Source organism: Tympanuchus pallidicinctus, unplaced genomic scaffold (assembly GCF_026119805.1).
Source record: "Tympanuchus pallidicinctus isolate F22 unplaced genomic scaffold, pur_lepc_1.0 scaffold6, whole genome shotgun sequence".
NCBI classification, from domain to species: domain Eukaryota; kingdom Metazoa; phylum Chordata; class Aves; order Galliformes; family Phasianidae; genus Tympanuchus; species Tympanuchus pallidicinctus.
The window spans coordinates 3,280,348-3,303,918 of NW_026294780.1; the positions used below are offsets into that span (position 1 = coordinate 3,280,348).

At 37.3% G+C, this 23,571-nt stretch overlaps 1 protein-coding gene across 2 annotated transcripts in view; it reads right to left on the reverse strand.

Moving 5' to 3' along the window:
- Positions 1-23,571, reverse strand: part of STS (steroid sulfatase) — a 109,049-nt gene that overhangs the window by 22,225 nt on the left and 63,253 nt on the right. The window lies entirely within an intron of this gene.

Below are 23,571 nucleotides of genomic sequence, written 5' to 3' on the forward strand. Positions count from 1 at the left end.
AAACATAACATTAGAATAATATAAGTAAGTTCAAAGACACGGGAAAAAAAACAGAAACATGCAAGTTGTAGTATGATATTTTTTCCCTTACAGAATAAATATTCTTCATATTTTATTTCATATAATCTTCATTATTTATTTCATATCTTCTATAGCTTGCCTACATCTAGAGCATCTGTCACGTTGTAAAATGTGTGTGATTGGAGACAGACACATGACATCAGATCATGTCTGAATTACATTGCTAGTTTTTTTTGAAGAGCTGATGGTTGTCAGCCATGCTGCTACTTACACTGTGCAAAACACAGCCTTGGCAGTGCAAGTACAATTGTACAATAGAACAGTGATCATTTACTGCACTGCAGTGTTTCAAAGGACCTGGAACTTCATGAGGTGCTGGAAAAACACCAGTGCAGAGTTTAACTACCCACTGCCTAAGCATTATAAAAGTACAGCACACCTGTCAGTGTCTGTGTCTGTAGAGAAGCCAGTGTAATATACTAGGAGACATAAAGAGGTGTTGGATTTCTAATCTGTAAAGCTGATGAGCTGTATAAGGATCTTAACAATGGAGACTTCTCTCTCAGTTTCTCTCAGCTGATATAGAATCTCATTTTGTCAGAGGGCTAGCTGCAAGGATCAAATTAATCTCTCAATAATTAATAATACTTTTGTTCTTCAAACCATCTGAACTTTCTTATTATTTAAAGACAACTATAACTCTGTTCTTCACTGAGCCTAGCTGTAAAATTGTCAGGGTTCCCTCACAGTCAGTATATAGAGCCCTTCCAAAACACAGAAGGCAAGCTAGATGTCTGTAGTTCCTTGGAGATCCTTTCACAGAGCATCACAGCTTCTTTATTCAGCAGCCATTTTTCTGCTGAGTTAATTGCGCAAGGGTTTCACTTGCTCAGTCCTCAGAATACCACTTTCCTTTGATATATAAAAAAGCAAAAGTCACAGAAGTTGTACATACAAATAGTCTCAAGTTAAAATAGGTTGCAATTAGTTTGCACAAATCTGTTATGAACATAACTGCTAAGAATTTGATCTCCTTAACAGCCTCCTCTTCAGTTTTATTATCCTTCATCTATTTATTCTCTCATAATCACACAGATAATCAAAACTTCAATAGACAGGTAAAGGCCAGAAGGGTAAATAAAAGTATCTCAGTAAAATATATTAATATTTCCAAGATGACATGACACAAAGGATATGGATGTTATTTCTGTAATACTAGATCTGTGCGTAATGATTGATGGCTATGTCCTATTCTCTGATAAAGACTTGAAATGAACAAGAGCTATTTCTGTGTTATTGCCTGGATCTTATTTTTACTGTTTTTTCATCTATGATAGGTAGATCTGGGCTTTCCTTTGTTCATATTATTTTGTTTCTTCTTTTGGTAGAAGAACAAGTTAACAAGTCTATTCTTCATTGCAAATTGATGAGCTGGTCTCTCCTTGACTTAAGACTCACTTGAGCATAATCCTTTGGGCATAGCAGTACATAGAAATGCAAATTGCATGCAGTCTTTTCCTGTATTTTAAGTGAGCTCTATAGCCAAGGTATGCTCTCACATTCTAACTAAAGCCAGCTCTTCAACTTTGCTACAGAGTAGATTGAAGTTCAAATCTACTTAAAAATATTCTTCAGATAACTGTTGTTATTGCTGGATTTACTCCTTTTTTTCTGCTTCCTATATCACAGGAGTAATTTAGAAGTTGTAGGTTCTCTACTAATATTATAAAATAGATACCACAGATATGTGTGTACTCTACTCTTCAAAAATTTAAAAATTTAAATAAGGTTTTGGTTGTTGAGCTTTTGTAGAACTATATATGTCATACAGAGAATACTATATGGTCACTACAAACAAAGCATATTATTATTTTTATCAATATGTACACTCCTCAAACAGCTAGTAAAAATATGTTGAGTTCAAAAGTTTTTAACTTTACTCTTCCAGTCAAAATTTGTATTCTTTAGACACATTTATCTGGTGTTTTAGGATGCTGTATTGTTACATCAGTCAAAAGACTGAGTAACATTCAAAGACATAATGTTAATTTACGAGAATGGGTTGTTGCTAGAAGAAGCTTGCATGAAGAACGGTGAAGAATATAGAATATCTGAACTAAAAAACATGAAACGGAAAACCACAGTGAGCTGATGAGCAACTGTAATGGAATGAAAAGGTTCCACTGAAATCCACTAATGTGTCAAGATAATCTGCTAAATGATAGGAGCTGACAAAGAATTATCTTCCCGAACTCTTCATTACCAAAAAGAATGACCACACATTTATACATATGCACACAAATGGGTATAGAAACTATGTTTCCAAAATCAGAAGTGCCAATGCAATGTTATGCGTCCTAGTTGGAAGTTACAGCTAACAAGAACGTGGAAGAATACATTTTGCTCGGGGAATTAAAAAAAAACACTTTGAGTAATCTGATGCGTGTAACCCAGACAATTGCTAAAGATTTGGCTGAAAAGTCTATTCACTTGTTGAATTGCCCATGTGATTTTCAGTTCATTTAAAGAACAGTCATTATCATTCTGAAGACAGAAGATAATGTTGGCACAAAAAGGATATTAGCAATTTCCTGCCTATTTCTTACACTTTTCATGTACCAGTTTTCCTCTGGAATTACAAAAAAGATACAGCTAAGAAACAGGAGAGCAACACACTCAAGAATGTAACAATGCATAGCTCGTTCGCTAAGGATAACAAAAATGAAAGTGGAATTTATTTAGAATTATATTTTGCCTTTTGTCCTTTCTGTCCGTTAAAAATTGAGGACAATAATTCCTATCTGACATAAAGTGTATGCAATCACCTGAGTGATGTGAAAGGTATGCAAAATTCATGTTGCTATTTTCCTGATAGTGTGGCAAACATACAAGACAAAGACAACTCCAAGCAACTACTGCAAATATTTTCAGACAATTTTAAACATGTCTGCAGAGAAGTATCGGAGGACAGGGGAAAAAAAAAAAGACAGCAGAGGGCCATAAAGATGATTAGGGGCCTGGAATATCTACCCTATGAGGAAAGGCTCAGAGACCTGTGACTGTTCAGCCTGGAGATGAGAAGACTGAGGGAGATTCTTAACAGTGTTTATAAATATCTACATGGCAGTTATGAGGATGAGGCCAGACTCTTTTCAACAGTGCCCAGTGACAGGTCAAGGGGCAATGGGGACAAAATGGAATGCAAGAAATTCCATTTGAATATGAAGAAATACTTATTTACTGTGTGAGTGACAGAGAACTGGAACAGGCTGCTGCCCAGAGAGGTTGAGGATTCTCTTTCTCTGGAGATATTTAAAGCCCAGCTGGACACTTTCCTTTGCAATCTACTGTTGGGAATCTACTTTACCAGTGGGGTTGGTGCAGAAGATCCCTAGAAGTTCCTTCCAACCCCTACAATTATGTCATTCTGTGAACCAAGGTCATCTACAAGAATTTGTCCACATATGTCTCTTTCCAGATTTTTTTTTCAAAATTTGAGTATTAAAACAAATTTTGATACAAAGAATGCTAATGAAATATTCAGAACCAATTATCTGAAAACTGACAGTGAATTTAACCTTTAAATACGAAGAAATACGTATATAAAGACAGAATTATGCAAAGTAACATTAAAACTGATAAGCAGTAATTTTGTAATTTCAGTAGCCTAGAACTGTGTACACTGCCAAAGAAAGCTGAATATAATTTGGTTTATTTTAAAAAATTCAGGACAAATGTGAATTCAGGAAAATTTCCTTACATGTGACTCAGAATACACGAATACTTTTTATTTTTAGAAATCACTGAGATACTTAGAAAATATGAAAGATTTATTTTTATTTCCAAAATCGAATCATTTAAATATAAATTATGACATAGCAAAGGGACTTCATTTGTTAGACTCAAGAATGGAGTTTAAAAAAAATTACGTCTAATGTGATGCTACAAATTCAGAAAAAGAAAGAAAAAACACAAATTCGATTCTTCTGATTTTAACAGAAAAAAAAAATTAGAAAAAATATGCATGTATTAAACAATTAGAATCATATGATTAATGTCCAATAATACAGTTGAACTCCTTCCTCTCCAAAATACTGAATTAAACATAAACACTAAAAAATATATCATAGAGTGTTATCTTAAAGACAACCAACAAGAAATCTCATATACATTTATTCCTAAGAAAATTACTAGAAGTTGTCTACTATCTATTTTCACCTGGACATGTTCAAGGTTAAGGTTTTTCAGAGAAATTTAGCAGTCTGCCAGTATGAACTTTTTTGCAAAAATCAAACCTCATTTCGCAGTTCTCCAGCCAGCATGAATACTTGAGTTTGAATAGAAGACTAGTTTTAGGAATGCAATGGGAATATTTTCTTGTCCTTAGTGGTACGGAATATGGACACAGAGAGCTTCAGCTACTCTCCAACTGACAGTAAGTGATGGTAAAGGGAAACAACCTTGACACTTTCCTGTTTCCAGATTAAGGAAGGCAGGCATAATGAAAAACAAGGTTCACCCCTCTGAAGTGCTATAATGTGCTAAAATCTCCTTCTCACCAAGAACAAGATTAGAGAAGAGTCTCCTGGGGCTGTAAATGGAATGAACTCATTTTAATTGCACTGTATATAGAACTTAACTGAAGAGAGCTCAGAATTATTTTGAAGACAGGTTACTTCAGCTCTATCATTCAATTAATGTAAAATCATTCTGGAGAGTGAACTCTGTTCAGTCATGAATGAAATAATCCAAATGATAGAAATTTGCAATTTTAAGGTTATTTTTTTCATAAGGAGTGGTTCACTGGTTAAGTGTCCAGAAAGGTTTGCTTACACTTTCCATTGTGAAGCTATTCCTGCCCCTTAGTTTGCAAACCAAGTGAGGTATTTTTCCCTTATGGGAAAAAAAAAAAAAAAAGAGAGAGAGAGAGAGAGAGAGACAGAGAGAGAAAGAATAGCTCATTTTTAGCTTTATTCCTGCTTTAATTAATACTTTTAAAACAGTTCTGTTACATCAATCTAACACTACTTCCAACACAATTTTAACTTTATTTTTTTCATATACTGTATTTCCTCAACATTCCTTAATTCCTTTGTCTTGTGACTTTAGTCAACTCTCAAGTTTTCACACTTCTAGCACCTGCTGTGAAGAAACTGCAGTGTTTTCAAATATTAGAAGCTTCATAAACTTGATGCAAAAACAACAACAACAAAAAAAACGACAAGAAGGTCCAAAAGCAATTCTGATTAAATACTAGCCGAAGACTTGGTGCAAAAAGCACACCTTTCTTAGTAGGGAAGTTCTCTGCAGCAGTAATTCTGCTGCCATGCATAAACACTGAAACATTACTGTTGGAAAAGATAACTAAAACCATCTAGTTCTACCATCACAGAGCAAACTGAGACAAGAAAATAGTGTAAAGGCTTTGTCATGTTTGTCAAGGAAAACATTTTCCTACCTAAAATACTGGTAGCAGAAATGTGTATCTGCTGATTAGGTCAATTTTCTTAAGCTTGATATAAATAGCTGTTTGTTTTATGTTCAAGCCAGAAATGCACTTTTTTCTTTCAGGTATTATTTCACATTTACCAAGCATTATGTCCATACTATGTGACCTCAATTCAGCTGCACCTGTTATGATGTAAGCTTCAAGACAGCAAATTAAAATAGATAATCAGGTAGTTTAGGTAAATTATACTTGATGCCTGTTCTGCTTCTTCTAGATGTTGTGGTTGACACACTGAAAAGAAACTAGGGATTTGAGAGAGGGACTAAAAGTGGGACTTTTAGAGGTTTTTTTCTTGATTTTGGTGCTCCATGAAACAGGCAAGATCATGTGGAGAAGAAAAAAGAAAAAAACAACAAATGAGGACTAAAGATGATGCTTACAAAGCAAGTTCGGAAGAAGAGGAAAAAAAAAAGTAACTTCAATAATCAATGAGAAAAGACCAGAATGACCTTCATTAAGAAACAGTAAGTGATTCAGATGTTTGAGACAATGAATATTTAAAAAAAAAAAAACAAAAAAACCCACACACAAACTGAATAAAACAAACAAAAAAAAATAATACCTTATAAGACAAGAAAGAAAAGATTTCTCTAGAGAGAACAGTGAAAATGAATGGACTTTCAAAACTAAAAGGCAGAAAAGGCAAATGACAGGAAAATTCTCATGAAGGTCAGCCTTATTATAATTTCTACAGCTTCAGAAAGAAAAGACACACAAAAGCATCTGTTAAGAGAATCAAAAAGAGATTCACTCCAAGTGAGGCTAGAAGCACAGAAATAGGCAGGGAAATTGAAATAAAGTGATGGGAAAAGGATGAATACAGGGTAAAAAGACACAGTTCAGAGAGAAGAAGGTACACTTGGTCCAACAAAAATGTGGTTTAAGTGAGCTGAAGACTCACATGTTATCCCTAAGCAGAAAGTGAATTTCTCCCACAGCTTCACTATTTGAAAGTAGCTACTAGTTGCTTTTGAAATCCTTCATAGGCTTGTGTAAATAAACCAGTTGGGAACTGGAGTAGATCCATATTAAGCTGACTCTTCAATGTTTTTCATGGATGGTGATCCTCAAAAACAGAAAATTGGTCTGCAGTACTTGCATTCTGTTGAGGAAATCTCAAAAAAATACTCTGCTGAAGCACATGACTGTGTAAGCATCGGCAAAAAAAATGCCCATATATATCTATGGAAACTTCTTACCTACTGCTACAAGTTTCTGTATGATTTCTTTAATAGACTACATTGCCACTGCATTTTGTCATTAAGATAAAAGCTAATGACAAAGAATGAGGTTTAATGAGTCTTACTGAGGCTTATAAAATGATAGTGGGGAAGGACCCTTATGCCTCCACAGTAGGAGCTGCCGCAATCAGCAACAGCAATTACCTGTAACAAGTAAATCACAGAATCACAGAATGGTCAGAGTTGGAAGGGACCTCAAGGATCACGAACCCCAACCCCCCTGCAACATGTAGGGCCACCAACCTCCACAATTAATCAGACTGCCCAGGGCCCCATCCAATCTGGCCTTGAACACCTCCAGGGATGGGGCATCCACAACCTCTCTGGGCAGCCTGTTCCAGCACCTCACCACTCTCTCTGTGAAGAACTTCCCCCTGACATCCAACCTAAATCTTCCTTCCCTCTACTTAAAACCATTTCCCCTTGTCCTGCTGTTATCAACCCTTTCAAAGAGTTGATTCCCCTCCTGTTTGTAGGCTCCCTTTAGGTACAAAAAGGCTGCAATGAGGTCCCCCCTCAGCCTTCTTTTCTCCAGGCTGAACAAGCCCAGCTCCCTCAGCCTGTCCTCATAGGGGAGGTGCTCCAGTCCCCTGATCATCTTTGTGGCCCTCCTCTGGACTCTCTCCAACAGCTCTCTGTCTTTCTTGTACCGGGGGCTCCAAACCTGGACACAGTACTCCAGATGGCGTCTCACATGAGCAGAATAGAGGGGGACAATCACCTCCCTGCCCTGCTGGCCACCCCTCTTCTGACGGAGCCCACGATACCATTTGCTTTTTGAGCTGCAAGATGTGACCCTTCCTCCAGTCATCTGGGACCTCATCTGACAACCACAACTTTTCATATACGATGGATAGTGGCTTGGCAACCACCTCAGCTAGTTCCTTCAGAACTCTGGAATGCACGCCATCCGACCCCATACACTTGTATACATTCAGTCTCATGAGTGATCTCGGACATGCATTGCCTTTACAGTGGGGTGGGATTTACCGCCCCGGTCCCCATCTAGAGGTTTAGCGATCCAGGGCTCAGGGACATGAGAAATACTGGAATCCTGGCTGCCAGTGAAGACCGAGGCAAAGAACTCATTCAGTACCTCAGCCTTCTCTTCGTCCGCTGAAGCCTGTTCTCCTTTTACATTTACCAAAGGAGGTACACTCTGGCCTGTCTCTTCTGGCCAAAGTATCTGTAGAATGTCTTCCTATTTTCACATCCTTCGTCAAATTCAGTTCTGCCTGTACCTTGGCTTTTCTGATCCCATGACTGCAAGTCCGGATGGCATCCCTGTATTCTTCCCAGTTGACACACCCTTGTTTCCAGAGCTTGTATGCACCTTTCTTCGCCCTCAGCATGCTCAGCAGGTCCTTGCCAAGTCATGCTGGTTTTCTACCTCATCTGCCCACTTTCTTACGGAGAGAACAACCTCCTCTGCCCACATTCTTACGGAGAGTTCTTGTGCTCTCAGGAAGGCATCCTTGAAGAGTAGCCAGCTCTCTTCAACATCTTTGTTTTTAAAGAGAGCATCCCAGATGATCTTGGCCAACAGTCCATTGAACAGCTTAAAATTTGCTCTTCCAAAGTTCAGGGTCCTGACGTCTCTCCTTGCCAGGCCCACATCCCTTGAGATCATGAACTCAACCAGGGCATGGTCTCCACAGCCCAGGCTGCCTCCAACTTCAGTGCCTTTAATGATCTCCTGCGCATTGGTGAGCAGCAAGTCCAGCAACGCTTCACCTCTGGCAGTCTGTCCAATATCTGAACTAGAAAGTTATCATCGGTGCATTTCAGTAGCTTCCTGGACCTCTTGCAGCTTGCCTTGTGGTCTTTCCAGCAGATATCTGGATAGTTGAAGTCCTCCATTAGGACAAGAGCCTATGAACATGATGCTTCCCACATCTGAAGTGAGCCAGCCTTGTCAACAATCTCCCCTTGATCAGGTAGCCTGTCGTATAAGTCTATCGCCAGCTGGCCTTTGTTAGTCCTGTCCTTAATTCTAACCCACAGGCTCTCAACCTGTTCCTGACTGTTTCTCAGAGGGAGCTCTTCACAGTCTTTGACATAGATGGCAACTTCCCCACCCTTCCTATTTTGCTAATCCCTTCTAAAGAGCCAATACCCCTCAGTGGTGGTATTCCAGTTATGGGAGTCATCCCACCATGTTTCCATGATAGCAACAAGGTCATAACTTTCCAAGCACATCGCAGTTTCCAACTCATCCTGCTTATTTCCCAGGCTGAGTGCACTGGTATAAAGGTACTTCAGCTGGGCTTTCCATCTCACTGCCTTTATAGAAGATCTAGGATCCCCTAGAACAGCAGCATCCTCAGCATCCCCCTGCCCCAGTCCATCCTTCTGTACTGTACTGTCTTCACCCATCAAGTTTGGTATGAGCCCTCAAACGACCCACTCAATCCCAGCGGTCCTCATTTTGTCCCCTTCCCCCTTCATACCTAGTTTAAAGACCTTTCAATGAGACCCACCAGTTCCTCAACTAAGATCCTCTTACCCCTCAGATAAAGGCTACTTCCATCTGCAGCCATTATGCCAGGTGCTGAGTAAATTGCCCCGTGGTTAAAAAAAAACAAAATTCCTGTGTTTGCACCAACTTCTACACCATTTATTTATGAGAGTTGATGCTAATAGCTGAAGTAAATGACTATTTTAGTTCTGTGTCAAAAGGAAAATTGAACATGAGATGTAAGTGGTACTTTCTTAATTGGACTTTAAAGAGCTTTATGCTAGTAACTCAAACCAGGATTTGTATCTAATCCATGCTTTTCTTCTCTGATTATTCTTATCAGATCTTTCAGGACACTGATGCATGGATAAAATTATATTCAGTTATACAATACCAATTCACCTCTCGTATTTCGCTACACAGTCTAAACTATCTACTTTATTTATTGCATATTTGAAGGCAGACTCTTGTCTGAACCTCTGCTGCTTTAAAAGAAAAATGACACTAATTACATTACATGATCTTAAAATTCCCAGTTAACTTTAAAAGGCATACAGTGTCTTTTCTTGACATTTACAAAAATATTCATTTCTTTCACAATATAAAAAAGGTGGCAAGACATTTAAGTCACTCAGTGGGATTTACTGCTCAGTATACTCCACTACTATTTATTATGCAATTTAACAATCTGGTATTCTCACCTAATTCTGGATCTCTGAAATGTATTTGTTTTTATGAAAGCTAGATGACACTGTTCATTGATTGGCTTTTTATCTTTGTTAGAATTCTATGTTAAGGTGAGAATAATTCTGCTTATTACTCTTTTAAAGATCAGATTAGCTCAGATTTAAAAGCTTACACCTGCCCATTGTTAGCACCACCCTCGTAATCTGCTAAAAACCTGAGATACTGGAACCTTGAGAACTCCAGTATGGCTTACCATTCCTGACCAACTGTATGTTGGAACTCCATCCACACACTCTGTCCATGACCAGGATCCCCATTTTATTTTAGCCTGAGGTCATCAATATTGCTGTAGGAGTGCTATTCCTTAGCCCCGTCTCTGGACTGCCTGATGTGGCCTTTCTTCCACCTACGTCTTCATTCTTATCTCTTCCTGCTTCTGACTGGGCTCTATGAGTAGACCTTAAATCTGAATCACCAGTTCACCTAGTTAGGATTTACTGATGGACCCTGTTATTAGCACTCAGCTCTACTCATTCTGCTTGGGTGCTGCCAGTGAGGCTACTTCCACAGCTAGGGTCACTTGTAGTTCCTGACTTTATGAAGCTCCTGTTGCTTCCTAATAAGAGATGACCAACCTTGCTCCGTGATCATCCACAATACAATTATCTCTAAGTAATCATTCTTCAATGAACAACTTTCTTGCAAAGTACTCTGTTTCCCTTATCATAACTAATGATGCTTTTAAAAAGAGAAGGCTAATTTTCTTTTTTCTTTTTCTTTCCAATTCTTTATATAGCTATTGCCTAGTGCTCTTATGACTTGAATATGAAACTAGGCCTTTGCTCCATAACTGCTTTTTTTGTTTTACAAAAATAACCAGACAGAAATCAAAGATACTGCGTGGATTTGCTTTCATAAACGTCAGAGGTTCCTGTGAAAACCATTTGTGTTACTTTCATTCTAGTGTAGTCAGAGTAAGACACCACCACAAGTTAGAAAATCAAATTTTCTATCTCTCCAGTGTTCTCTAGCCCATGTTCAATTTGATTTGGCAGCCAATATCTATTTACAAGGTGCTGCTGTTTATGAAAGACCCAAAAGTATTCATAGGTTGTGAATCTCCTCCTTTCAAGTATGTTTAAAGTCCCTATATTTAACTGATGTAGCCAGAAAATATAGATGGAAGTTTGCAGACTTTTTTCTTTAAAACAACAACAAAAAAAATACCCACAAAACATAATTTGTTTTCGTTTAATGTCTTACTCACCCATCACTGAATGACCTCTGAAATAGTCAGTAGCTGAAGTACATCTGAATTGACTGCTTATGTGAAGTTCATATCTATCTTACATTAATACATGCATTTTCTCTGTTCCAGTTGTAGCAAATAAGAACAAAAGCTCATTTCAGATATTTCAAATGAATCTTCTTTTTGTCATCTAATTCATCCCCCTGCCACTTCATGATTGTTCACCACAATCTATTTTTTAGTGCTTTCTTGATAGATGATTTCTTCTGTTGTAACTTTTGTGCTACTCTAATTCATTTCCTTTATTGCTGAAGACAAAGACACTTTATTGGCGCACTCTTTCACTCAGTGTTTTATCTGGCAATTTTTGCAAATACATGTTTTTCGCAAACTTTTGCTAGACTTTAAACAAAGATTTTGGTGCAAGTCTTTGTTCATTTAGATTGCCATTCATTGCATTGTCAGCTCCAAATTTCATTTCCATGCCATTTTTAGAATCCTGGTCTTCTGAAGTGAATACCAAAATTCCCATGAATTTACTGAAAGGATGATTTTACCTCATTTGCCTTCAGTTCAACAAAGTAATTGTATTTTAATTTAAGAACTCAAATACTAATCTCAAGCTTAAATTAAACAGAGCACGATGTAATTGTGACCAACACTAATTGTTTAAGTAAATTAAGATCTGCAAATGTTCTTCAACTGCTATTAAATTGTATTTATTTATTATTTACATAATATACTAGCCAGCATGTCCTGGCCAGTAGTGTTTCTTCTCTTTGTGTTGCTCTTCTATTTTTGACTGTTATTCAATGTAATAATTCTAGTTCAGCTCAAGAGTGTCTTTGAAGAGTGCACTTATGTCACAAATTTAATCCAACATTTATTATTAGTTATACCAACACTATGAAGTCTCGGCTCTTATGTAAAAGACAGTTACAAAGTTGAGTTAGACAAAGACAGCCACATACTTGAGTGTGAAATCCTTTTAATCTTCTTTTTACTCATAGAATATGCTCCTATAGAGTATGGCTAAGGTTAATGGCCTTAACCCCTTGTTTTAGAAATATAAATAAATAGAATAACAGCTTGCTGTCTGAAGTCATTCATTTACATGCTGAACTTCCTCCAGACAACTGAAAATGCTTTTGGCGTTACATGACAAGACATAAATTTTATATATGACCTCCCTTCCCACTGTAGTTAAGAGTGATGACAGCACTCAAAGGATATTGTGAAATACAAGCATCTACATACCAGTAGTTATTTTTTGGATTTTGAAACTTACAAACAATTTTTATCCATAGCTCTGCAAACTCTGTCTGCATCTTTCAATTTAGCTGATTTCTTTGCCAAAATACTCTCTAAAGATCTGTGACAATGGTAAGGATAATTTATTTTTCTATCGTGTTCATGATAGTGTCTCCTTCTTCTATGCTAATCTCCAAAAGAGAACAGACTTACAGTGACAACAACCTCAGTAAAGTGACTAACGAAAATACAGAGATTCAGGTGTTTACGTAGTTGTTGAAATTTTTCTTATATTTCCAAAGATGTTTCTAATGGGCTGGCAATCATGCTAAACAGAGAATCATAGAATCACCAAAGTTGGAAAAGGCCTCCGAGATTATCTAGTTCACAGGCCCAAGCTTAAACTCTATTTCTTTGCTAATACTTAATATTCTAACCCAAGATCTTGGCACTTACGGCATGGAGACATAGAAAGGAGTCTGCATTTCACTTAGGATTAGACCAATCAAACTACATTCAAAAGGAAATCAGGCCAGGCAGATAGACTTGGTAAACAATTTTCCTATCACTCAAATCCTCATTTTCACTTTGAAAGCTTTCTCTGTCTTGCTGATTCTCATAAGTCTGTCTGATTTAAACTTCTGAATTTTGGACTACTACATTCTTCCTGTCTTTCTATCATAAAAACACCCTAAAACTAAGTGTGAAATAGAATGCTGGCTTCTACAGCTGTTTTCCAAGGTGTATATCGAATTTTATCAGAGGAGGAGTAAGATGCCCTGTACAGACATGTTACACAGACATGACCTTTGGATCAGAAAAGAACACAGATGCTTTAAGCCCTCCTAAGTGTGCTCCTCTCTCTGCCTGAGAGCAGACATAGTGTGCTCTCATACATCTCATCAGAATACATAGCAACTGAAATACAAAATTTAACCTAAGGGTGAGTATATATCTGAGGTCAATGAATCCATAAACTGAACAAAATTCTTGAAATCTGTTAGGAAAGACAAAGAACAATTGTTGTGGGCAATTTTTCTTGTATGTCTAGGCAAAGACTACGTTGACTGTTGTTAGCTCTTTCTAGCAATGGCCATAAACCTGGTCTATGAATGGAATACTGACTAGTACACAGATTTGCAATATCACAGAATCACAGAATTGTAGGGGTTGGAAGGGATCTCCAGAGATCATCAAGTCCAACTCCCCTGCCAAAGCAGGTTCCCTACAGCAGGTCGCACAGGTAGGCATCCAGGCAGGTCTTGAACATCTCCAGAGAAGGAGACTCCACCACCTCCCTGGGCAGCCTGTTCCAGTGCTCCGTCACCTCACTGTAAAGAAGTTCTTGTGCACATTTGTGCAGAACTTCCTATGCTGCAGTTTCCAGCTGCTTCCCCTTGTCCTGTCTCCACTCACCACCGAAAAGAGTCTGGCCTCACCATTCTGCCCACCACACCTTAGATATTTATAGACCTGGATCAGGTCCCCTCTCAGTCTTCTTTTCTCAAGACAGACCCAGTTCACTCAGCCTTTCCTCATAGGAGAGATGCTCCAGGCCCTGCACCATCTTCGTGGCCCTCTGCTGGACTCTTTCCAAGAGGTCCCTGTCTTTTTTGTACTGGGGAGCCCAGAACTGGACACAGTACTCCAGATGAGGCCTTACCAGGGCAGAGTAGAGGGGGAGGATCACCTCCCTCGACCCACTGGCCACGCTCTTTTTAATGCACCCCAGGATGCCATTGGCCCTCTTGGCCACAAGGGCACACTGCTGGCTCATGGCCAACCTGTCATCCACCAGGACACCCAGGTCCCTCTCCGCAGAGCTTCCCTCCAGCAGGTCATCCCCCAACCTGTACTGGTGCATGCAATTATTCCTCCCCAGATGCAAGACTCTACACTTGCTTTTGTTGAACTTCATCTGGTTTCTTACTGCCCAGCTCTCCAGCCTGTCCAGGTCTCGCTGAATGGCAGCACAGCCTTCAGGCTTGACAGCCAATCCTCCCAACTTCGATATTCTTTAAAATATGAAGAATTACATGGTGAAGAATACTCAGGCAGTTGTGCATGCACATACTGCTCTTGTTAGTTCTAATCATTTGCCAGATCCTAAATTCAAGGAATACTTACCAATGGAATCATCCTTTCCTGAATTCAAATAATTACTTTTCTCCCTTCACTATGACATAATTTATTAACTTTTTTCAAGTTAAACCTATGCTAAGGAGACACAGAAGTATGTTGCTTTTGCATATTTCCTGTCTTCAAATGTGTACACTTATAACTGGATTAACTTATTTGAAAGCACATATTCAAAAATACTTTCTGAAATATGAGTAACAGAATTTCTTTTACCTGCCATTTACAAATGTACAAATATATTTATCAGAATTTAGTCCTGCTTCTTTTGTTTTGTTTTGTTTTTCCCTTTCTTTTTTTTTTCCCCGAAATATCAGTATGCTATAAAACTATTTAAAAGCACAGGCAGAAATTAAAACACTTCCTATCAAGAGGCCTGAAATACTTTGGTATGTGAATGTGAGGGAGGAGGGAAAAAGGCTTTTGATAATGCTCAGGAACTACAGGCACTGTAAAATCTTTTCAGTATTCCAAAATCTAGTCAAAGCATTTTTCAGTACCTTTTCTTGATCATTTCAGACTCCCTGTAAACATCTGCATGGTGTTCTAGGTCAGTTTTTTATTGCTCCTATACAGTCTTGATGTTTTGAGCTACTTGGTATTCTCGACATCACCAGAACTTCTAAATGACCTAGCAGTTCTGCTAAGACATGCCTGAATGAACAGAAGCAGATGAACAAACAACCTGTATTTTTGCAGTTCAGCTTCTGTTCTATCCACTGTAAGATTACACTTCCACTAACCATGAAACTAAACTTGGACATTTGTGTTCAGGAATTATTCTGATATGTGCTAAGATAAACCTATTAATGCATTTAAAGTATTATATATCCCCTAATTCTTTGAGGTCAAATACAAATTTCTAAAATCAACAGGAATATCATTGTTTGTACTGAGACACGAGCCTTTCACAAGCTGATGACATTTATAGTGATTCCTTGTTCTTTTGGCCTTCTGAAGTACTAATGAGGACTTAGATACAGAAAGCACCTACACTTAAATAGTGCACATTGTCCACAGTCACACACTGACGACCAGCATAATACTGTCCACATGAACCTACTCTCTGAGCATTCACTGCTTTTATCTGTAAATATTTTTTCTGTGCTTCATAACATGGTCTTTTCTAACTGAGAATTGATCCAACTCTTGACAGTCAGGTTTCCAGGGAATTTCTTCAGTAAACCAATACTTTGTTTACTTTTCTAGGTGTAATAGCATGGCAGAGGCTGAGGCATGCAAGATACTTCAGGTTTTCAGGATTGTTCATGCAAAAGCTACTACCCTGTAAAAGCATTGCTTAAGATGACAAATGCCATTTGAATCTGATTTTTAGATTAGGGTGAATCTGAGCTATGTTCTGAACGTGACAGAATGCTGCAGGCTCAAATGCAACAATGAATGGAATATATTTTTAGAAGTGAAACGCTCTAGAAATTGTTTAAGGACTACATTTTATCTTATTTGGTAAGATGAAATTCATTTTTGAAATTTACAGCACATTTTTAGCTGCTCTTATGAACTTGTTATTATATGTATTTGTTCTTACTCCCATTAACCATCTGAATAGAAAAAAAAACAACTATCAGACTAGTATTCTAACTCAGACCTTTTTTCTTATTGAAGTGTTAGCTGTAAAGTATACAGAAAAAAAAAATCTGTAAGATCCTTCTTTTTTTTTTTCCTCCTTTTTACTGTCATAAGTGCATGACACAGTATCTGACAGGAAGCCATTCATGCTGAAGTTTAAATAATACTGAATTAGCTACTTTAAATGCTTTTGCCTTTTTATGATTACTGAAACCTGTCAACCTTTCTCTGCTCACTAAGAACATTACTAATTTAGGTCAGAATATCTTGGAATCGATAGACAAGTATGTTATAGTTGCTATTTTTGTATCATAAAAGCAGTATTATATCATCACTGAAAGAAGGTCTGTGTGTATAATGTCTGAGTCGAAGGACATTTAACATGGTCTTTTGCTGGTGGAATGGCTCTCCCAGATAAAAACTGTTCTTGCATCAATTTTACTATAACTGAGGATGTCTATCCTAAATAGAAAGCAAAAATCTTTGCAATGATAGGAAAAATCTTTCTTCTTCAAATCCTATATTTCTCATCCTTTCAAAGCATTTATTTTCTGAGAATAGGTAGGAAAGTGTTATGATAAGATTTGATTTAAAAAAGAAAGATATTTCATTGTAAGACAACAAAATGTTTCTTGGATGATAGCGATGCTCACGTGGTACTATTATCTCTCCTAAAGGTGCTCTGCAAAAGATGGTCACTTCCTGGATCAATTTTCTATTAAGTTTACCTTCTTTTGTATTGTTCAGCAATGAAAACAAGAAACGATAACCACTGGCATTCTTGTGGACAATGTGAATCCTTACTAGTCTGCACCAGCATCCTTGGTTCACCACAAAGCAAGCAAGCAAAAGAACAGGAAGCACTTATGTAAAGGTATAGGTTCCGCAAATGGGTATGACAACCACACCTGACTGTTCACTTATGAACCTATGTAACATTCATTCATGGTACATCAAAGAACACAAAGAACAATTACTTTCTTATTACTTTGAAATTAAAGAGTCAGACCTGCTTATAACCAACTTATGAGGCTTCAGTAAATGTACACATCGCAAATTTTTTATTATGTCAGAAGGGTAGAACAGTGAGTAATATATTTCAAATAAACCTGTGAAAGGTTTTCTTTCTTAAATGCTCAAAGAGGGCCAAACAAGAAAGGGGCAGATTTTTTAAACAGAAGTATATTGCCACCATTTTAATCCAAAAGTTTTCATTTACAGACTAACGCATTTCCACTTTCTGCAGACAAGCTTCAACTATCTACTCTCTCGCTGGGAATTTGATAGCTGAAACAAGATTTTCAGATTTGTTATATAGAACATTATAGTGTTTCTCAGTTTTCAGTATCTGCCCAGACTCTGTCTTCTGAATACTCTCTAATCAAAGAATCACAGAATCACAGAAGAATCACAGAATAGACCTGTAAAGGCTGGAAGAGACCTCTAGAGCTCACAGAGTCCAACCCCTCAAATGTCAACATTGCGTTCACAAATGGACATTCTTTAAGCATACGAATTCATTCCACAATTTTTAGTTATTGAGACTCAATACGATATTAATAAAAATGAAAGTAAGAATGATTCTGTAAATAATGTGATTCCTCTTTAATAACAATGTAACCCTTACTACACCTTACAGTATGAATAACATACTCCTTACAAGGGTAAGGAAAAATGTAAAGCATTCCTTTTCTAACTCTCACTCCTTTAGAAGAGAATATTTTTTTAATTCCATCTCAGATAAAAGGCAATACTTATTAGAAGTTGTTTTAAAATGGTACTTCTAAGCAGATCTTTCCTGCTTTGCCTTCTGTTTATTATGAACTTAACTTTATTAGTTCTGTAGAACAAAGATGAACCTGTATAAAAAAAAACAGATTCTGTATATTTTTCCCACTTACTGGACTAAAATATGCAAAATAGAAAATATTCCTCCTTGTTTTTATTGTTTTAATTATGTAACAACTGATGCTGCAGAAAACATTAAATACATGACTAGAAAGATGTCCTCACCCCTATATGAAGAATAAAATATCTGTCATGGAATACTGAGGAAAACTGGATGTTGGAGGGGAAGGCAATATCTGGTAATCACAATAGCTATGAATTTTATAATAACATGGAAAGAATCCCTGAAAGGTGAATTTGACTACGCAATTGTCAGCAATTGTAATTGATCCCCAAGATACAAGAAACTCAGAATAAGCAATACTCGAAAACATTTTTTAAGTGAAGCTAATTGAAAATTTTCATGACAGCTATGCTCATAGGCTAGATAGAGCTAAATTTTATGAAAAACTTCCTTTCAGAGGTAATATTCTGACACATTTTCACCACCTGACCAACGGTTTTTGAGCTACGTATTTCTCAAACAGCACTGAAGATATACCTCCGGATTGCGGTTAATGCACTTTGAAGGAGTGATATAAGCTTCAGCGTTCAGAGTAAAGTCTTTACCTAGCATTACCTTGTATTAAACATCCTATTTCAGCAAAAACCTTTGGCTAAGATATCAGATAATAGAGCACATCACCATTTAGACTTATCAGACTTTCAAAAATATTATAAGGACTTATCATTTGATAGCTTTACAGTCTTCCTGGTGATCAGTGGTACATTAGATCTTCTTGACTTTTGTAAACTGGTTATTCTGTTCTTTATAGAAGACAAGTGTGCATAGATAGATAAGATCATTTTTAATACTGTATTCATATTTTTATAACAAATAGTAATGTCCATCTTATCCTCACTTGTTGAAACAAAGATCTTTTTCATGTATACTGAAGTAAAGATTTTCAGTGAAATTCTATAGCCTTTAAAAATCATTATATATCTATCATGTGCCAGTTTGATTCTATGGTCTACTGTGCCTCAGTTAAACTTGCTGTAGCACATCTCTTTTTCCTTTTTTTTTTTTTTTTTGTTGTTTTACTGAATGACAATTTCATCGTATGGAAACAAATAATTCTAAAACGCCAATTTTGTAATCATTTACTAGCACAAAAATGTAGCACTCAAGTCACTAAATATTTTTATAATAATGCAAACATGTATTACATGTTTATATTCCTCCCTTTTTTTGGAATAAAAATAGCTTGCACTGAATAATGAAATCCATTTTGAAGTAGAAAATGTAAAGGATTACCAGCACAGTCACTGTAGCATTTATCAGAAATATTATAGTATTTGTATTATAAGTAACAAAATACTGTGAATGTTATTACTTCTTTATAATACAAGCTGTACTGCATCAGATTTTTCAATGTTTATTAAACAGGGTTACAATATATTCCCTCCTTATCAAATTCAAATTTTGCCCATAGTCAGAATAACCTGAAAGATGCAATAGTTCCCTTCAGCTGAAGATTTGCTCTGTATCTGATGAATTCTCTCCTTATAATTAAGTTGTCATAGCAATACATTTTTAATAGTACTGATTCATAGGCCACTAATGTGCGAGAGACAGAGCTGTTGATATTTTTTGGCATGCAGTTAGGCTAAATTATAGCTTTAGCAAGTACACAATTATCAGTCTATCTGCACTAGCAGAAGTATGTGTGGTAAGAGTTAAATTAGGCCAAAGTATTATCTGATACACACAACTAACATAGCTCTATACAAAACTCTGGACATCTCAGCTTAAGAAATTCAAGGCAAAACTTACACCTGATTTGTTTTAAACTTGAATGTTGAATGACTAAAAAACCTAAGTAATTACACCAGACTAAGCAGAATGAAAAGCTAATTTTTTTTCTTCACACCTGCTGCTTTTGTATATTGGTACTTACATGGTGCACTCAGAAATTGTGGAGAATATGCACTGAAAACGGAAAATCACAGTACTTTGCTGACACTGCTTTAAGATCTTCAAATACATACATAAGCAATTAAAGATATTTGTCAGGTTTCAGAGTAACAGGAAGGCATCTTCCAATAATTTGGACTGTATGTGTTTATTGTTTTCAAGGCCTTATCACAAGTGTTAGCATTCCTGCGTTTATGAGGTTTCTGCAAAGCCTTTGACATGATCCCTCATAACATCCTTCTCTGTAAATTGGAGAGGTGTAGATATGAAGGATGGACTGTTTGATGGATTAGGAATTGGCTGGATGCAGCCAAAGGGTTGTTCCCAATGGCTCTGTGTCAGGGTGGAGGCTGTTCACAAGTGGTGTCCTTCAGGGGTCTTGAAACCGGTGCTCTTTAACACATTCATTAACAACATAGATGATTGTATTCAGTGCATCCTCAGCAAGTTTGCAGATGACACGAAGCTGAGTGGTGCAGTCCATACATTGGAAGGAAGGGAAGCTATCCTGAGGGATCTGGACAGGCTGGAGAAATGGGCCCATGGAAACCTAATGAGGTTCAATAAAATCAAGAGCAGGGTGCACTTGGGTCAGGGCAATCCCAGGTATTTATAAAAGCTGGGGGAAGATCTCCTTGAGAGCAGCCCTGCGGAGAAGGACTTGGGGGTCCTGGTGGACAAGAGGTTGGACATGAACTGCCAATGTGTGCTTGCAGCCCAGAAGGCCAACTGTGTTAAAAAAGGTTAAAAAAGGGGAGGCAAGCAGAGAAAGGGAGGTGATTGTCCCCCTTCACTTGGCTCTTGTGAGGTCCCATCTGGAGTACTGCGTCCATGCCTGGGGCCTCCAGTACGGGAAGGATGTCGAGCTCTTGGAATGGGTCCAGAGGAGGGCCACTAAGATGATCAGAGGGTTGGAACATCTCTCCTATGAGGAGAGGTTGAGGGAACTGAGATTGTTTAGCTTGGAGAAGAGAAGGCTCCAGGAAGACCTCACTGTGACATTCCAGTGATTGAAGGGAGGAAATAAACAGGAGGGGAAATGGCTGTTTATGAGGGTGGATAGTGATAGGACAAGGGGGAATAGTTTTAAACAGACAGGGGAGCTTTAGGTTAGATATCAGGAGGAAGTTTTTCACACAGAGGGTAGTGACACACTGAAACAGGTTGCCCAAGCAGGCTGTGGGTGCTCTATCTCTGGAGGCATTCAAGGCCAGGCTGGATGTGGCTATGGGCAGCCTGGTCTGGTAGTTGGTGACCCAGGACATAGCAGGGAGATTGAAGCTAGATGATCATCATGGTCCTTTTCAGCCATTCTGTGTGAGAAGCACACCTGCTGAAGTCAGACTTTAGAAGCATGAAAGTAGGAGAAAGGTGTGCAAATGCTATACATTTTACCTACACCAAATTTCTCTGGCTCGTATTATGAGTAATAACTCTTATTAGGGATCCTAATAATGCCTAGCTGGGATTATTCATTCCACAAATTCTCAATGTCTTCCACTAAACTTTGTGAGAGGCTTCAGTCCTAGTGAGAGGCAGAGTTGGTTAGCCCATATGTACAGGCATAATCTATAGGCTGCATGTTTTTATATAGTTTCAAAGTAGTTCAAATCAGTGTAGTTAACTATCTAGGAAATACACCTCTAGAACAGCACAAGTCTTTCCTGGTCTAAAAGACTTCTTACAGTAAACAGAAAGAGACAATAGTTGCCAATGTTTTTCTCAATAATTTGCTGTTTTTTCTTACATAAGGCATAGTTTTCAAGACTGTTCTAAAGAATATTAAGTATCTACTTCTGGTAGTCCTTTGTGAATTGAGTTCTGTTTATTTGATCATAGTCATTGGAAAGACACAACCATAGGATATGAGATGTTGCAGCCATTTCTGGATACTGGAAAATGTGTGTGCTCATAGAAGAATGTGGAACTTATTTGGCCACAAGGTACGTAAGACATGGTTATATGTAGACATAGGAAGGACGAACAGATCTATCTAAATACTGAAGCCATATCTACTTGAAACTGATTATACTCTACCTGAGGTTAAATGAAAACTGTTTAATTATCCAGCCTGTCCTTAATGAAGGTAGGTTCATCTTCATCTGTTTTCTTGGATATGTTCCTAAGTATATTGAATGAGCTGTTGCTATAGGATACTTCTAGTTTAGGTCTTTGTTGCTTGGAAAAAAACTCTTCAAAAGTTTGAATTAAATGACTGAAATAATGGCTTCCCAAAAAAAAAAAAAAAAAAAAAAAAAAAAAAGCTGTGTTCATTTTGCATACACAAAAATATAATGTCACGTACTATTTGCAGAAATTGTGCCTGTCAATGAACTCTGTGATCAGGTGTGGAAAAAAAAGAGCTGTGGAGGGAGACTACAGAACAATTAATACACTAACTAGTAATATATTACACTTCAAGCTTATCAATAACTTCATGTTGCTGAGATATCAGAAGAAAAAACAATCATACTCATTTTTCCACATGAGTAATCACAGTGCTGATAATATCAGGGTGCATGCAGCTCTAATGTAAGAATATTTATCTCTATACAACAGTAACACACAAGAGAGATAAGCAGGCACAAAACTTTAGCTTACTGCAATAAATAGATTTAAAAATATGATTGTATTGTCTACATTGAAAAGGCATTTCTGAAGATCTGAGATTAAAGAAGTAAAACTGAAGGAGAGCAATTTTACAGGTCTGATACAAAGAAAGCAGAAATTATTATCGAACTACTGCTTATTCTCAAACTACGTAGTAGGCTAACAAAATGTAATTCTATTCTGAAATATACCAGTCTTACAACAATGTTACTGCCAGATTCTGAATAGGCTTTAGGTTTCACTTGCTTTGGAGGAAGGATAAAAGGAATATCACACTCTAAACTGTTTTCCCTCAGTAAATTAAGTAGACTAGTCTAGTCCCTCATCATCGCTCCCCTTCATTTCTCATTAAACTCCCCTTCAGTGATTAACAAAGTTGATCCTTTGCTCAGATAAGGGGTTACTTTATCTCACAAATGCGTATTAGTGAGAAAACACTTCTGCCTGCTTGGAGCTCTGCCTACGTCTCTATGAAGCAGAATAATTACATCCAACCACAGATGAAAAAAAAACAAAACAAACAAAACGACCCTAGCTAAACACATTTTCCTTTTGTTTGGTTCTTCCTTATGGCTATTTATCAAATGCAAGATGTAAAGTTGTAGTAAATACAAAACACTGATGTAGCTTTTTTTTTTTTTTTTACTTTCAGTGCTTTGGAAAAGGACTTAACTTGTAGAATCAAAATGAGTTGGAAAATTGGTCATATTGGTCATCTGCAGGCTTACATTCTACCTTAGCCTTGAAACTAGAAAAAGGGAAAATATTACATATAACAGTTGTCTTACCCAAAAATGCTACATCAAAGGATTGTTTCAAATCTTCAATTTTTAAGCAGTAATATAAGTAACTTTGAATGTTGACTGATATGTGAAAAACACACACTTAATTTCATTCAGTCCTGAGATTTTTATGGGAAGGGAAACATGCTCTAATTAATTTGGACAATGCTATCAGAAATAGTGAGCTTTTGGTTAAGAAGAAGAGGATAAGTAGGCAAAGCTTTATTTAGTT